We start from the raw sequence: 10787 nt of genomic DNA, 5'->3' as shown, positions 1-10787 counted from the left end.
AATAGAAGAACAAACGCTTCCTGATCAACAACACTGATAGGGCTTCACAAAATTTAGTCACGAACCCTAACTAATAGTCAAAAAAGAGAAGGAAACTCATTCTGCTTGTCATCATCAGAAAGCCACCGCATGTATAAGAACAAGAAGACAAAAAAAAACATTTTTTTGTGAAATACATAATAGTCATAAGGGCACCTTTGAACTCCTCTGCAAAGAGATCCACAATAGTCTTGCCGGCCCACCTGTTCTTAACCTATATTGACTCAAGCGTTAGCTCAAACTTATGTGAAGCATCAAAATGAAAGAATCGAGCGAAGAAAAGGATACAGGTCTATTTTGTTTACGTGCTCGTCGTCCCCCTCATCATCGAGATGGACCGAAAAAAAGATCCAGCATCCATCACTATCTGAAAACAAAGACAGTTTTTTAAGTCATAAAAACTGTAATGGAAGAATAATGATGGTACAAAAGAGCAAGTTAATCACAAAAAGGGCAAGATAAACTAGCAGATTGCATATCTGTTAAGAATAACACTTCTATTCTTGATGAGCAAAGAATTCATCTAACAGTATACTCACTGCCGCACAATACAGGACGCCCAAATGCTAATTATTAACAGATCAGCAATCAAGATCAATTGTTTAGGCAATCGGAGGATAGCATCAAAATTCATCTATCTTTTACCCTAAATCTACGTTCGTCAGAAGGAGTCACTGAAAACAACCAAATGGGATCACCCTCCATGAAATCCAAAACATGATTCAAATCAACATGAAAGAAAACTGAAGTATTTGTGGCTCATCAAACAAAATCCGACTACCTTAAAGCCAAACGAAGCATGGGGTTGGATCGCTTCTGTCTCAGGCGTGCCCTTTTAGGAAGGCAGGGTCGCCGGGGGGGGGCACCGAGGAGGGCAGACTGCTGCATCTCTAGATTGTTGATCTGCTGCTCTCGGTCCATCTCGATGATGAGGGGGACGACGAGCACGAGGAAAAAAAAGGAGAAGGGGCAACAGGTTTATGGCTTGGAGAGGAAGGACGAAAAAAAACGTGAAGTAGGTGAAGAGATCATAGGTTGGACGAATATGCTTAGGGATCGAGAAGGTAAAGGGGGGAATGCGGCGACAAAAAATTTTGAGGAGAGGGAAAGAAAAAACGCGGCGGTAAAAAATGACGAAGGGAAAAAACGGCGAAGGAAAAAAAATAAGGGTATTCAACAACACTTAATAGACAACGGTTTTCAAAAATTGTTGTCATAATCCTAAAAAAATGCACATAGACAACAATTTTCAAAAACTGTTGTCATAGCATTTAAAAACCGTTGTCGTAGACCCAAAAAAACATAAATAGACAACGGTTTTTAAAAACCGTTGTCGTAAGAAAAAAAAACTACTAAAAGACAACAGTTTTTATTAAAACCGTTGTTAAAAGGTAAAAAGACAACAGTTTAGCATAAAACCGTTGTCGTTTGAGTGTTGTTGAATGAACATTTTCTTGTAGTGTGGGTTGGACTCCCATAGTCGTCCCTAGGTTCAGCTAACCTAGTAACCCTACTAAATTCGGGACTTGCAAACCCGGGTCTAGTTAGGGATGCGCGCACAGCAAAGTACAGTTGCCGGGCCCAAACAGCAGCTTGATTATTATTTTAATCTACTTATGAATATAGTTTTCAAACATCACAAATTAGTCATGTGAGTTCAATTCAGCTTTAGCATCAGATTAGTATTAGCTTAGCTCAGTTTTATATCAGTTTAGTTTTCTGTTGATACAACATGATAGTTTATCATTAGCTTTATTGCCATGATCAGCTTTACTTCTTTGTGTTGTATGCCATGCCATGCTTAGCATATTCAGTATGTATTTCAATTAGCATGTTTTGAAAACATAATTTGCATCGTATGCATGTTTTGTGAGTTAGATGGTTTCTTACTAAGCTCTCAAGCTTACAGATACTATTTTCCTTATACTGCAGATAAAGGTAAAGGGAAGATGGACTAGTGGAGGCTGGAGGTCAATGCAGTGATGAAGATGTGTGTGGATGGAACTTGGAATAAAGATCTTAGGGATCTAGCAAGTTTTATTTATATCCTTGGAATTTTTTTAGCATTTTACAATGTTTCGCACTTTAGTATGTTTAAATGCCATGAACTAGTAAATTATGCACTCTACCATGCTTAGAACCTTAGTTACGTAATGATAGAATGTTTTCCAGTCATTTTAGAACTTGTATGGGTGATTTTGGCACGAAACAGTGCTGAAATCAGACTTCTGTACGAAATTAGAAACCCCAATCGATCGGTCGATCGATTGGAGGCTTCTCAATCGATCAGCCGATCGACTGGGGAGTTCGTACCGCGAACAGTAGGCTTCTAGATCGATCAGCCGATCGATCCAGCAATTTCTGTAGCAAAAAGAAGGCTCTGGGATCGATCACTGGATCGATTGGCCAGACTGGATCGATCTGCCGATCGATCCAGAATATCGCCCCGAGCACAGTAGCGTGCTGGATCGATCCAACCCAAGTCCCGCATACAGTAGCCGGCTGAGTCGATCACTGGATCGATTCAACCATTCCAATCGATCTGTGGATCGATTGGGAGGTCTGATAACAGCCAGAAAATGTTTATTTCAGTTCCATGACCATAGGGGATGTAGTATATGTTAAGTACACTTTAGTTACACCCCTTAGTACATGTAGAACCAAGAAATGTTGACAGTTTAGCAAAATTTTAATTAGTACAGCTTCCGCACCTAGATTTGATGATGGTCTAGGAATAGTTAGCACAGATTAATGTAACGATCGGCCTCACAGCCTAGTCAGTAGAAGGCGGGTCGTTACAGAGTGGTATCAGAGCAGTTTCCATACTTCCTACACACACATCAGCATTGAACCTGCAGCTTCCAAGTAAGAACACCTCTCACCTTATTTATGTTTACTGTTTTCATGTTAGAAGTAAATGAAGCATGTTCTTTTTATGATAGTAGCTAACATGATAACCATAGATATGCAGTTATGATTGTATTAGTTATATATATCCTCTATGTCTCTAGAATGGCACGAGGACGCCCAGCTAGAAGGGCACCAGTTACTGAGCCCCAGCATGAGGCAGGCAGTTCAGTGCCTCTCCCAGACCTGACAGCATTGGTGGCTCAGTTACAGCAGCAGTTAGCTGAACAGCAGCAGGAGATAGCCACCTTAAAGGCTAATCAGCAGAATACTCCCACAGTCACCCCGGAACCAAACGTAGCCACGCCAGTAGTCTTAGAGGTTCCACCAGTCCAGCCTACAACACCAGTAGCCCCAGCAGCAGTAGAGGCAAAGAGAGAAGCCTATCTGATCCAGTGGCAGAGAGTCAGGCCCGAGAACTTCTCAGGCACCAGTGAACCATGGGATGCTCAAGCCTGGTTCAAAACACTAGAGAGTACGATGGAGCTTCTGGACTGGCCAGAAAATGAGAAGGTGAAGTGCGCCTCCTTCTGCCTGACAGGAGATGCACGCATGTGGTGGGAGAGAATCAGAGCGAAGCGCCCAGTAAACCAGATGACATGGGCAGACTTCGAGAAGGAGTTCTTTGAAGAATTCTTTCACATGCGGGTCACAAGCCGCCACTACGACGAGTTCACTGAGTTTCATCAGGACAACCTATCAGTTGAGGAAGCCGTGAAGAAATTCAATAGATTGGCTCGCCTATGCCCTGAACTAGTCAGCACAGAGAAAGAAAGAGTCCGGTTGATGCTCAAGATGCTGAGGCCGGAAATAGCAATGAACGTGGCTGGCGGCGTTCACAGACCGCAAACCACCGAAGAACTAGTCAGCAGTGCTCTGACCACCGAGCACTACCAGAACAATATCAAGCAGCAGAAGCAAGTTCTCACAGAATCTAAAGGTCAAGGAGGTTCAGGCACTCAGAAACAACAAGGCCACAGCTCCAATTGGAAAGGGAACTCTAGCAACAAGCGCAAGCCAGGGAGTTACCCAAAAGGAGGGCTAGCTAGCAAACAGCCCAGTTATCCAAAGTGTGCTACTTGTGGGAAATTCCACCCTGGAGTTTGTCATAAGGGCACCCGAGGATGCTTTGAATGTGGACAGGAAGGGCATATGGCTAAGTAGTGCCCGAACAAGAATAGTCTTCCTCCACCATAGCCGATTCAGTACGGAGGCTAGCCAGCCCAGTTACATTAGATGCAGGCCGCCCTAGATGGTCCACACATCAGCCAGGGCAGACTAGAAGCCCCTCTAGCTATGACGAATGCAAGGATCTACTCCTTAACCAGAGAAGACGTAGCAAATGCCTCGACAGTTGTTACAGGTCAGATTAGTATTTTACAGCAAAGTACAACTGTCTTATTCGATACTGGGGCAACCCATTCATATATATCCAGGGCAATTGCTGAGAAGTTAGCAAGACCCCCAGAGGTACTCAGTAGTCAGTTTCTGACGACCTTACCTTCGGGAGAGATTATGGCATCCACGCACTAGCTCAGAGCAGTGCCAGTCATTATAGCAAACAGAGAGCTCTTTTGTGATCTGATAGTGCTAAATATGACTGACTACGACGTCATATTTGGGATGGAATTCTTGATCAAATACGGTGCCTCAATAGAATACCGTAAACAGAAAGTCGTATTCCAACCTGAAGCAGAAGCACAGTTCGAGTTCGTCGGAGAACCAAAGAAAAAGCCCAAAAAGTTTCTCTCAGCTATGAAGGCACAGAGATTAATGGATTCAGGATGTACGAGATTTTTAGCACACGTAGTCAGTACCAGTCAGGACAAGGATCGACAGCTAGCAGAGGTCCGAGTCGTATGTGACTACCCAGCAGTCTTCCCCGAAGAGTTACCAGGCCTAGCACCAGACAGGGAGATTGAATTCGAGATAGAACTCATTCCCGGTACAAATCCTATCTCCAAAGCGCCTTACCGCATGGCTCCAGCAGAACTGAAGGAACTTCATGAGCAACTACAGGAGCTGCTTGACAAGGGCTTCATACTTCCTAGTCACTCACCATGGGGAGCGCTTGTATTGTTCGTGAAGAAGAAGGACGGGAGCATGCGCCTGTGTATAGATTACCGGGCACTAAATCAAGTCACGATCAAGAACAAGTATCCTCTTCCCAGAATAGATGACCTGTTCGATCAGATAAATGGAGCAGCAGTGTTCTCTAAGATAGACCTCAGATCAGGATATCATCAGGTGAAAGTTAAAGATGGGGATATACCCAAGACAGCATTCAGGACCAGATACGGACATTATGAGTTCGTAGTCATGCCCTTTGGTGTGACAAATGCCCCAGCTACTTTCATGGACCTCATGAACAGGGTATTCAGAGAATACTTAGATAAGTTCATCATCGTATTCATCGATGACATCCTTATCTATTCAGGAACTCAGGAAGAACACGCAGAGCACCTGAGAATAGTATTGCAGACCCTTCAGCAGAACCAGCTGTACGCCAAGTTCACGAAATGTGAATTTTGGTTAGATCAAGTAGCCTTCCTAGGTCACATCATCGCAAAGGATGGTATTATGGTAGACCCCAGTAAGATAGAAGCTGTGAGTAACTGGAAAATATCCAAGAACGCTAGCGAGATCAGAAGCTTTCTGGGATTAGCAGGTTATTATAGAAAATTCGTAGAGGACTTCTCCAGGATAGTCTCCCCATTGACAGCTCTCACCAAAAAGAACAGAAAATTTCAGTGGACAGAGTGTTGGGGATCGGTGGCCGGCTTGAAGGGGGGTTGGATAGACGGCGCCCCCAAATACTCGCTTCTCCTACGATGTTAGCTTGCGCAGCGGAAATACAAAACAAACAAGCTAAACTAAAGACAAGAATAAGAAAGAGCAAACAAACCAACACACGTCGATTTACGTGGTTCGGAGATAAAGCTCCTACTCCACGGCGTGTCCGTAAGGTGGACGATCCCGATCCTTCGGTGGATTACTCCCCGGAAAACTTCCGGCTAGCTCAAACCTCCTTGTGGGTGGAGAAACCTCACCACAACCCTCACAAGAGCTCTTTTGACGCTAGGGCACAAGTAGACTACTAATAGAGATTAACCACCTCTATTTCGTCAACTCAAACCAAGCTCCCAAGCTTTGGTTTTATAGGCCACGGGTTGGAAAACCCCGCCTACCAGTCGACTGCTAAAACATGCAGTCGACTGCCCTCTGTGGAAATTCGACCGTTACATCCCAACGGCTCGATTCCACACATTCTGTTCGATGCCAGTCGACTGCCCCAGTCGACTGCACCAGTCGACTGCTAAAACATGCAGTCGACTGCTACAGTACTGCTACAGTAGTGCTACAGTACTACTACAGTAGCGCTACAGTACTGCTACAGTAAAACCCTAAAAACTAGGATTTTACCCGAGTACAATCTCTCAGCACTCGGACCCTCACCCTTATGACTCACTTGACTCTTCGTTGTAGCTTTGACCTCTTGCCTTCAAGCCTACTTCCTTTGACTCTCGTCCCTCGGATGCACCCAAGCCTGCGGCTCATCCCAATGTCATCCTTCGCGTATGCCTCGAAGTCACTTCCCTCGACCCTTGCCATTGATGCCTTGTCCACGGTCCCTCGGATGCTCCATCCTTCACCAGACCCGAAGCCATCAACCTGAGTCATATGTGTATCTAGCAAACCTGTACACTCATATACACATATCAAATGCAAGGGTGAATCTAACTTAAACCTTTTGCCCAAACACCAAAATACATGGTCGCATAAATCATTGGGATTGCTCCAACAATCTCCCCCTTTTTGGTGTTTGGCAATACGTTTAAGTTAGGGAAAACATATAGCAAATAAACATGCTAAAACAAATGGACTTACGTTGCCAAGGCTACACACTTGGACTTACACCGCCGAATGGACTTACGTTGCCAAGGCTACACACTTGGACTTACACTGCCGAATGGACTTACGTTGCCAAGGCTACACACTTGGACTTACACTGCCGAATGGACTTACGATGCCAAGGCTACACACTTGGACTTACAACGCCGAATGGACTTACGTTGCCAAGGCTACACACTTGGCAACCGCCGAAACAATGCATAGGGCTTTTTAAGAACCTATCCCAAGGCTCCCCCTACACCTAAGCTCCTATTGAGCTAGGATTTTCCACATAAGGCTTTTGAAGGACCTATCCCAAGGCTCCCCCTTTACCTAAGCTCTCCATTGAGCTAGGATTTTACAACAGGCTTTTTAAGAACCTATCCCAAGGCTCCCCCTACACAAAGGTACTTTCAGGTTTTCCTAACTAAACCTTACTTCTCCCCCTTTGCCTAACATCCAAAAAGTTCTCCAACAATATCCCAATTATTGAAAACTTATCATCCAAATGACCCTAAACTCATGTATGTATCACCCATGGATCGCATACATCTATATGAGCTGACCCGGTCAAAATCTAGTGCTGAAAACACTTTCAGATGGTATCATCGATTGCAAGAAGTACCAGTCGACTGCCCCCATGAAAACGAACTTACAGAGACATTCTGTGCTCGTGAACAGTGTTACCAGTCGACTGGTAACTGTACCAGTCGACTGGTACACTATTCATGAAAAAATCAGCCTTTTCTGGCCAACTTCAGAAATGCGCCAGAAATTCCACAGACCTCCAAAAATTCCCAAATTTTGTGGAGAGGTCTATTATATCAATATCTACTTGGGAAAAATATATATAAAAATATATCTATCACCAATCCCAAGATTGACACAAAACACAAAACTAGCTAAAAAGTTCAATTGAACCTTGACCTAAAGTCCTAGTTTTGGCTTCCTCTTGATGTATTTGCCCATACCAACCCACAATGCATCCCTAGCATTGATTTATATGGCATCTATACATCAAAACCAATTATCATGCTATATGACCCCAATTGTCATATTTCTTGCATGAAATACAAACCATGTGTGCCAATTCCCCAGGTTTGAGACTCAAGTCCGTCTCTAAACCACTTGGCACACTCCATGGCTCCTCTAGACCCCCAAGTAGAACCCACCTGAGATCCATTGGCCATGGGTCCCAAATTGACTCTTGGAGCTCCCCCTAGAGCTCTTTACCTTAGTCACCTCCCTAGGTGACTCATCTATTGTGACCAAACCACAATGATGTCCCTTAGAAGATCTCCTTATCTTCTTGACCTTGGACATATCATCCTTGCCATAATCATATGCAACCCTAGCATATTTCTTTTTATTGGCCTTGGATGACTCTCCCTTGCACTTATCATGTGCCACCCTAGCACATGGTCTTCTTTTAACCTTGGAGGGACTAGATCGGTATCCCAAGCCCGATCTATCATTGTTGGGTCTTTGACTACCCAACACCATATTTAATCCCTTAGATCCAATAGTGAATCTCTTAAGGAATTTCTCCAAATTATCAAGCTTTGACTTCAAAGCTTGATTTTCCCTTTCTAAGTTCCTAACCCTAGAGTCAACATGTCCACCTTGGACATTCCTAGACCTACCCTTTTTAGGCATGTGTCTCCCCTTCTTGGGATTAATGCCTTGGGTCTCCTTAGGTCTACCATTTCTAGGTTTATCATGAAAGGGTCTCCTAAGGGTTTGATCTACAATTACCCTACTCCTATCATGATATTTAAAACCAAAATTTTGCATGGGTATATAATGATTAACATTATTTTTCCTAACATGCATGGAAGAATTTAAATTTGACTTCAAATTTAAATTAGGGTTTACCTTACCCTTTACCTTTGGAGCTCCCCCTTGACATGAGCCTCCATTCTTCCTCCACTTCTTTTCCCACATCCTTAAATGCCCCAACCTTTTGAGCTCTCTCTTCCTTGGGCATTTGGTGTGGTAGTGCCCTATTTCACCACAAGTGAAGCATCTAATGTGCTTCTTCTCGTTCTTCTTCCTACAACTCAAATTAGATTCAAAATGAATTGAATTGAGTTTAGGATATACCCTTATCTTACCCAAAGGACAACTACTCTTGTAGTGCACCTTCTCATTACACCAAGCAAATTATGTGGTCCTTTGACTTCACTTCGGTGGAGGTGTCACTAGATTGACCACTTCCAAGACCTCTTCTTCTTCTTCACTTGCCTTGGAATTTTCTTCAATTCTTGAGGATGTAGATAATGCCTCATCTTCATTTTCCTCCTCCTCAACTTGAGCAATTAAACCCATCTCCTTGGGTTCTTCTTCTTTTGATGTTGAATTGCTCTCCACATCCGATTGGTCCTTCTTCTCCTCTTGGACCACTTCATCACTTTCTTCGGATTTTTCTTCTTGTGTAGGCAAAAATTCCTCCCATGGTAATTTCTTCACTTTGCTCCACAATTCATGGGCATTCTCATATTTACCTACACCACTTATCACATTAGGAGGCAATAAATCAATTAAAATTGCTATTACCTTTGAGTTTGCCTCCGATCGTGAGGTTTGCTCCTCCGTCCAATGTCGTGTTCGGAGCTTCTTTTCTTTCTTGTCCTTTGGGACTTTGAATGACTCTTTTACCACCATCATGGTGTCCCAATCCGTGTTGAAGAAGACTTCCATCTTCATCATCCAAAATGTGATGTCCACAAGGCTTCCTCCTTCAAACTTTGGAGGGACAATCAACCCGGCCATCTTCTTATGCGTTGCTCTTCTCGGTGGTTAGTCCGATGAAGTGCGCCCTTGCTCTGATACCACTTGTAAGGGATCGGTGGCCGGCTTGAAGGGGGGTTGGATAGACGGCGCCCCCAAATACTCGCTTCTCCTACGATGTTAGCTTGCGCAGCGGAAATACAAAACAAACAAGCTAAACTAAAGACAAGAATAAGAAAGAGCAAACAAACCAACACACGTTGATTTACGTGGTTCGGAGATAAAGCTCCTACTCCACGGCGTGTCCGTAAGGTGGACGATCCCGATCCTTCGGTGGATTACTCCCCGGAAAACTTCCGGCTAGCTCAAACCTCCTTGTGGGTGGAGAAACCTCACCACAACCCTCACAAGAGCTCTTTTGACGCTAGGGCACAAGTAGACTACTAATAGAGATTAACCACCTCTATTTCGTCAACTCAAACCAAGCTCCCAAGCTTTGGTTTTATAGGCCACGGGTTGGAAAACCCCGCCTACCAGTCGACTGCTAAAACATGCGGTCGACTGCCCTCTGTGGAAATTCGACGTTACATCCCAACGGCTCGATTCCACACGATTCGATGCCGGTCGGCGCGATCGGCGCACCGATCACTGCTAAAACATGCAGTCGACTGCTACAGTACTGCTACAGTACTGCTACAGTAGCGCTACAGTACTGCTACAGTAACGCTACAGTACTGCTACAGTAAAACCCTAAAAACTAGGATTTTACTCCGAGTACAATCTCTCGTGCACTCGTACCCTCACCCTTATGACTCACTTGATTCTTCCTTTGCAGCTTTGACCTTTTGCCTTCAAGCCTACTTCCTTTGGCTCTCGTCCCTCGGATGCATTCAAGCCCGCGGCTCGTACCCAATGCCATCCTTCGCGTATGCCTCGAAGTCGCTTCCCTCGGCCCTTGTCCTCGCTGCCTTGTCCACGGTCCCTCGGATGCTCCATCCTTCACCGGACCCGAAGCCATCAACCTGAGTCATATGTGTATCCTGCAAACCTGCACAACTCAAATACACATATCAAATACAAGGGTGAACCTAACTTAAACCCTTTGCCCAAACACCAAAACACATGGTCCCGCGGACCATTGGGATTGCTCCAACACAGAGGACTGTGAGAACAGCTTTAGCGAGCTAAAGAGGAGATTGACCAGTGCACCTATTCTGACT

The sequence above is a fragment of the Zingiber officinale genome, chromosome 1B, assembly GCF_018446385.1.
Source record: "Zingiber officinale cultivar Zhangliang chromosome 1B, Zo_v1.1, whole genome shotgun sequence".
In the NCBI taxonomy this organism is placed as follows: Eukaryota; Viridiplantae; Streptophyta; class Magnoliopsida; order Zingiberales; family Zingiberaceae; genus Zingiber; species Zingiber officinale.
This window is presented reverse-complemented; position numbering follows the sequence as displayed.